Below are 7680 nucleotides of genomic sequence, written 5' to 3'. Positions count from 1 at the left end.
CTATCAGAACTCTTTTTCTTTCTAAGCTCTTCTATCTTTAGAAGATAGTAAGCTTCATCTTCTTCTTCATTCTTCTTCTCACTCATTCTTCTCAGCATACACTCCTTGGCCAAGTGATTCTTGCCATGACAATAGTTGCAGTCATAGCCAGAATCTCGCATCAGCTTCTTCTCTTTCTTCACCTCATCCTTTTGAGAGTTCTTGAGGCTCTCATCCTTTGTTTTGTATGAACAGTACTTCCCTTGCCAACTCATGTTTTTGAGGCGTCCAAAAATTCTTTTTAGCATACTTTTTGGGATTTGACACCATGAGAGCGTATTCCTCTTTCATAAGCTCACAATCTAAGATATCAGACTCCGAATCTTCTTCTTCTACCCTTTTACCCTTTGTAACCAAGGCCAATAATCCAATTCTAGTCACAATCTTCCCTTCCTTTTTACTTCGTCTTCGTGGGATCTAATAATTCCCACCTACTTCGCCAAAGTGTAGCTTTTAAACTGTTCCTGAGCTTTTACTATCGACACCACTTCCTTCTATTCGGACCTCAAACCATTCATAAACTTGACCTTTTGCTGTATTATTTCACATCTAATTTTGTGTTTAGGCATCCTGCTCAAAAGATGGTTAAAATGATTGAAGTTCGGATCAAGCTTTCATCAGACTTCTGAGCAAATGCTCCAAACTCAGAAAGAAGTAATGTTTGAACTGAGTGTTCCAAATCTGCATCACTTGAGTAAAGCTCTTTCAACCTATCCCAAGTCTCCTTCTTTGTATCACAAGAACTTACAAGACAAAACATGTATGGAGGTAGAGCGAACTTGATTATTCCCATCACCTTGACATTACTTATCAGCTTTTCTTTTTCATCTTGAGGAACATCTTTAACGTCAAGAAGAAGAGCATTATATTCAGCTTGAGTCTTAATGATCCTCCTCGTAGCAGTGTGAGTAAACTTATATTGGGTCATGGCTTCCCATATCAAGGTGCCATGATCTTCAAGGCCAAGAACATAGTCTTTGAAGTGTAGTGCCCAAATCTCATAATCCTGCGGAAAAAGGATTAGGATTTTGGTAGTAGATCCAATGTTGTTGGACACATTGAAGGAAAGAGTATGAGGATCTTCTTGTTGGATGATGTCGATTCACGAAAACATGTTTAAAATCAGATGTGTAAAATAATAATCGAGTCTAGGGAAAAATACGAACCCATATCCAACGTCTTACAATCCATGAAAATGATGAATAAGAAAAGAACAGATCCACAAAAAAACGGAAAACACTAATAACACTCGACAGAAGAATTGTGTATGAGTATCATAATCTTTTGCTCTAATACCAATTCTTGAGACAATAAATTATAGATCGATAGATTCTAACGAGTATAATAAACCAAACAATAAGAACAATGAAGATCAAATGGTTTTGAATGCTTAGATTCATTAGTCGTATAAGAGTTCAACAAGAACCTCTCTATAAATACTACGTAGGGCAATCCAACTTGTTCACCCTAAAACACTGCATGCATGCAGTATAAATAGTCTAACCCTAATATCATTAAAACTCGATTGGATAGGCCCAACCTGTTATAATATGGACTATTTTAGTAAAAAACAATTGACAGAACATTATACATACATACATACACACACACACACACACACACACACATATATATATATATATATATATATATATATATATACACACACACACACACACACATATATATATATATATATATAATTTATGCGGACAATATTCATTTTGTGCTTTCGATTCAATATTTGGTCATGTGTATTTAATCACATATGACTATATGTATATCACATATGATTTAAGTGGGAAATATTTGATTTCGCATTCTTGATTCAATAGTTGTTCTCGTGTATATCACATAAGTGATTAAATGTTTCTAATCACATATGGATTATATGGACAAAATTCATTTTCGAGTTTTCGATTCAATAAATTTTCTCATATATTTAGTCACATTCGATTATATGTGTAACAACCTAAATCTCTAATGTTCAATAAAGGGCCAAGAGTGTAAATTTAGGAAAGGGACTCGACGTGTAGGTCTGCTTACTCGTCGAGTCGGAACGGGATCCTGTCGCGGTTTAAGTGGCCAATTCGCCGAGTCGGCAGCTTGGGCTCGACGAGTTGGTGCTGAAGATAGAATACCCTAATCCCGGGGGTTGTGCCCTATATAAAGCACATTATAACCCACCCTCTACCTCTTTGCTACCCTTTTGAGATCCAGAAACCCTAAATCGTGAGTGAGAGCCCTAGGAAGCAATTTGGAGCCTTGATAAGTGATTTTGGTGGAAAAGGGGCTTGAAGATCAAGAGGTTTGTTGCAAAGGAGGGGTGTAGATCTGGGATCTACTTCAGTTGGAGCTTATATTGGAGGTAATAATCTATTGCTTGGGCTCTTTTTTTTCTAGATCTATTAACATGTGTGATTTGAGGCATTTTTGGTATGATTAAGAGCTATTTCGAGTTAGAGACTTATATTGGAGGTAATAATCTATTGCTTGGGCTCTTTTGCTTCAACATTGGGTCGTTGGTGAAGCCTCTTTGTCATAAACCCAAGCCCTAAAGTATTTTAGGCTTATATCTCCTTGGTTTCACGTAAAGTTTGCAACATTATGTGAGGGTTAGGCTGTAAAAGAGTGGATCTATAGATTAGAGCCCCTGCATGGCTCGAAAAGCCTCTGTATGGATTGAGAACTAAAGAGACTCGGCACGTCACATGGGTGTACTCGACGAGTTTTATGAACATGTGCATGGACTTGACGAGTTGGTGGAACAACTCGGCGAGTCTGTTGAAGACTGCCTTGGACTCGGCGAGTCTGTTCTTGGACTCGGCGAGTCTAGTCGCAGAAACCAACCTCTTTTGGTTAAAGCTTTGGATTAGTGAGTCGGTTGGCGACAAATTGAGTTGGTTGGGATGGAATTCCGGGATCGTTCAACTCGATGACTCTTGGGGCGACTCGGCGAGTTGAGTCGAGTTGTGGGAGTTTCCTGAGTATAGGAACTCGACGCGTCGACGGGCTGACTCGGCAAGTAGAGTCAAACAGGAAGATTGACTTTTACTGAGGACTTTGAGTTTGACCAAGAGTTGACCGGTATGATTTCCAAGGGTATTTTGGTAATTCTGGTATTAATGGGATTAGTTCTTTGGTAGTGTTCTATGGTGGAGCTCGTGTCGGTGGTCGGAGCAGCGTGGTCTCATCTCTTCAATCGACAATTGCAGGTGAGTTATACTCACCATATCGACAGGGTCCACGACACAAAGGTCAGCCCTTTATCGGATGGAAATCTGGGTATTGTTTGTTGTGTTATTGTTCTGCTAGATCTGCATCCTGGTATTTAGGATGGTGTAATGTTAGTGACCTGGTTAAGGTCGGTACCTGGTATTTAGGGTAATGCTATGTTAGTGACCTGGTTAAGGTCGGTACCCAGTATATAGGGTAATGTTATGCTAGTGACCGGTTAAGTCAGAATCTTGATTAGTATGTTGATATGCTATGTGATCTGTTAGACTGTTTGTCTAGTTAAGGATTTGTTATGTGATTGATTGTTGTATGTGCACATGGTTATTTGTGGGGGTTGGGTTGAGGCGGGTCCTACTTTGTGCTGTAGGCCAACATATCCAGGGCGGACCGGATATTCCGAAGGCCCAACGAGCGGTTCGGATAGCCTGAAGGCCCCAAGAGGGGGGACCAGACACGCCGAGGCTTAGAGAGTGGACCAGGCCGACTGAAGGCCCGGTGTGGGCGGACCATTCATATTGTAGACTCAGAGAGTGGACTAAGTGGATTGAAGGCCCGGTGCGGGCGGACCAATCACACTGCAGACTCGATGTACATGGCTAGAATCGGAGGGTGGACTAGGGGGACTGAAGGTCCGGTGCGAGCGGACCAGTCATACAGTAGACTCGATGTGCATGGTTGTTCTATTTGTGATATGTTATGAGTATGTTTATGTGTGGTTGGTATTTTGGCGGTAACTCACTAAGCTTTCTGGCTTACAGTTCAGTGTTTTATTTCAGGTACTTCAGGAGATCGTGGCAAGGCGAAGGCGTGATCGTACCGCTCCTCATGATTTATGATTTATGTGATATGGTTCTGGGTGAAATACTTTGATGTTTAAACTACTTTGAAAACTAATGTATGAACTTAATGGTTTTTGAATGAACTAAAATGTTTTAATTTAGCTCGAATTTTATGGTTGTTACAAGTTGGTATCAGAGCCTTGGTTTGAGTGAATTGGAGTAACATTCGTGTGAATCCAGTCTCAAATCAAGGAGGGATTTTCAAAATGGTTTTCAAAAGGTTTTTCGAAATAAGTAAAGGAGCATGCAGAGGGTACAATCAGCCAGAGCCAGTAAGTAGACCCTAAAATACCATACAAGTTATTTGATTATGTGATATGTTAGAACATAATGCTAGTACTAGGCTAGGGATCTTCAGGAATTGCATGATAGAATTTCCTGATTATATGATGCCTGGTAGCCTAGGGTTTCTTTTGTATGAAATTGACATCATTACTGTAGTTATTTAGTGTATGCATCATGGTTATACATAATTAAGATCTTATAGCCTGAGAATGTTTGATTTGGCCTTATGTTCCGTTCTTGTATGATTGGGAGCTTAGGGTAGGATTGGATATTCGAAAGTCTATAGGGTCCAGCGTTATGTATGACTAACATACACTAGTGATGTAGGGTTGGTGGTAGTTTCATGGATGGGAGGGTTACGTGAGACTGGTAGGTCGGTTATGGGATAGTGGTGCTCCTTTAGGAGTGGGGATCACGTGTTCGTTATGTATATGCTATTGTTAGGGTGTTGTGGTGATACTCAATACAAATATGGGTAGGTGTGGAAAGTAGTATGGGCCCGTACTATTGAAAGCACAGGACTCATATGCGTATCCAGGAAGTCACAACCCCTAGGGTTTTGTTGGGAGCTAGTTGTCGGGGTTATTATGTGGAATGCCTAATATCTTGTGGCGTATTTTTAGTATGGCGATTACGAGACGTCTCAGGGTAGGATCCAGTTCGGGATTGGGATCAAGAGAGGGTGGTTAGGAAGGATCTGTACCACTCGAGGTCATTGTTCAGATGAGTACGGATGAGTTGGATGCTAGGATTCGTGAGATCCAGCATGGTGAGGTTGCTGCTATGTTCCGGGCTGAGTTGCCGGAGATGTTTAGGTCGATCAAGACCGCCATGATTGAGTACTTTGATGAGTGCTATGCAGCTCTTGCGGAGGCGGCTGCCGCGGCAGCTTCAGCGACTGTAACAGTAGCAGGGGGAGGAACCAGTCGAGGTTTTCAGTATCGAGACTTCGATAATACGAAGCCCCCTACGTTCGATGGAGTTCAGGATCTGATCGTTGCTACGAAATGGTTGTCAGACGTGGAAGGCTGTTTCTTTACGTGCTCATGCCCTGCTGATTATAGGGTGAGGTATGCTCTGAACCTTTTGAGGCTCGGGGCGAAGGATTGGTGGAGGTTGACTACGGGATCTTATTCGGATGCGCAGCGGGCTGCAGTTACTTGGGATCAGTTCCGGGAGATGTTTAGCACTCGTTATGTTCCATGGGTTGATAGAGAGAGGTTGGCTTAGGAGTTCCTAGAGCTGAAGTAAGATTTAGAGTCGGTGACGGAGATCACCAAGATGATCACTGAGATGGAGATGTTTTGCCCGAAGTTTGCTTCGGAGCAGGCTCAGGTGTCCCGATATCTGAGTATGCTCAAGATGGACATCAGGCAGTTTGTGTCCACACAGAGGTGTGATACCTTGTTAGATTTGTAGGAGACCGCCAGGTGGCGGGAGTTAGAGATGGAGTTGAAGTTGAGAGAGCAGAGGTAGGCCCCGGTGCAGTCGCAGCCAGCGCGCGAAACGGTCCAAACCCGTTGACTCTTGGGTTAGAGGTCAGAGAAGCTGCACCTGTGAGAAGTGTGGGAAGGGTCATGTCGGAGTTTGTAGGTCCGGTCGTGCGTGTCACGAGTGTGGGAAAGAGGGGCATTATGCGAGGGATTGCCGTCAGTCGGTCCAGGCTCAGGATATGAGGATTTGTTATCATTGTCATCAGGTTGGACACTTAAGGGTCAACTGTCCACAGCTTATTGCTAACCGGTGCAGGCTCCAGCACCGGCCCCTTTGAGGATTACGGGTGGAGGTCAGGGTGGAGCAGAGCCTCCGAGGGCTCAGGGATGCGCTTTCCAGCTTATAGCAGAAGAGGTCAGGGCAGAGCCGAATGCAGGTACGAGTATTTTTCCATTTTGATATCTTGGTATCTTGTTGATTATGTGGTATTATAAATATGTTCGCCTTTTTCGCATGATTCATAGTATGATTGGGGATCTTAGTAGTTAGGAGTTGTAGTTGGTTAGCATTCAGGAGGATTCTTGGTCGAAATATAAGGTATATGATCTCGTTGCTTGGAATAGCAACTGCGTTGCGAGAAGTGTTCAGTTAAGATTCCATTTTCCTTGGAGTCCGGGATGTGCGATGACGGGAGAGCGACCTGTGGAGGTTGCTCACTCCGGAGGGATTTAGTTCCGGCAGAAGAGGGGGAAACTTATTCAAGTACGGTCGATCGAGTGATGCCGGTTTGTCAGCGGAAGTTAGTAGTTGGTACACCAGGTGGGGAGAATTGGAAAATTCTCTGGTAAAACAGCAAGTATCCAGGGTTGGTTAGCTGTTTAGATTTATCGGTGTTGTTAGCCGAGAGTGTGGCATGATTGGAGCAAGTGATAGACAAGTGGGGCAGGGAACAGACCATGGTTTCAAGGAAGGTAGTTGGTCGATGTGAGGCCTGGGTTTAGACCATGGAAAGGATTCCGGGAACGGAATAGGAGTTCGGAACCCTTAGAGGGCTAGAACAGACTGCATGGGAGAGATTCCCGAGAAGGATGGTTCAGTACGACGTACGACAATTTTGAGCAGTCCGGACAGACTGAAGGTCAGAAGGCATACCAGTCAGAACGAAGGCTCGGGGAATGGTCCAGACAGGCTGAAGGCCCAAGAGGGCGGCCCATACATGCTGAAGGTTCTGAGAGTGGTCCAAATAGGCTGAAGGCCTAGAAAGGCGGTCCAGTCATGCTGAAGACTCTGTATGTGTTAGCGGATCGATATGAGGAGAATGAGTAAATATGTCGCTATGCAATAGTAATCGATATGGTCTGGCCCCAAGTAATGATCACGATGATGGAGTTGGTTGGAGGCCATATGTGGGCCTAGTTAGTATGTGATCGGATTCAGAATATATGGGAGTTCGAGAATAGCAGTTGCTCTACATGGATAGTGTAGAGTGGAGATTAGCTCAGTGGAACTTATAGGTGTGGTTGGAGTTGTTGAGTAGATTTTCTGGAAAGGAAAGGTATGTAGCTCCAGAAGGAGTGTGGGTCCTCTGAAAGGAAGGCAGCAGAGTAAATGGATGATTGAAAGTGCTTCAGTTATTGGTAGTAAGCACTGGGGTTGTACCAGATATATGGAAGCACATATGGGTTGGATGCCCGTTGAGGTTGTGGCAATGTTAGATGATGCGCAGGCATGTTTTCAGTCTCCTTGGAAGAGGATGAGGATAGTGGTTCTAGGTTGGAAATTTGGATTGAGGAAAGTGAGTTAGCAGGATAACAGACTCGGTAGTAGTCTGGACCGGTGCTGATAA

This window comes from Lactuca sativa, chromosome 3, assembly GCF_002870075.4.
Source record: "Lactuca sativa cultivar Salinas chromosome 3, Lsat_Salinas_v11, whole genome shotgun sequence".
Lineage (NCBI taxonomy): Eukaryota > Viridiplantae > Streptophyta > Magnoliopsida > Asterales > Asteraceae > Lactuca > Lactuca sativa.
Note: the sequence above shows the minus strand (reverse complement) of the source record.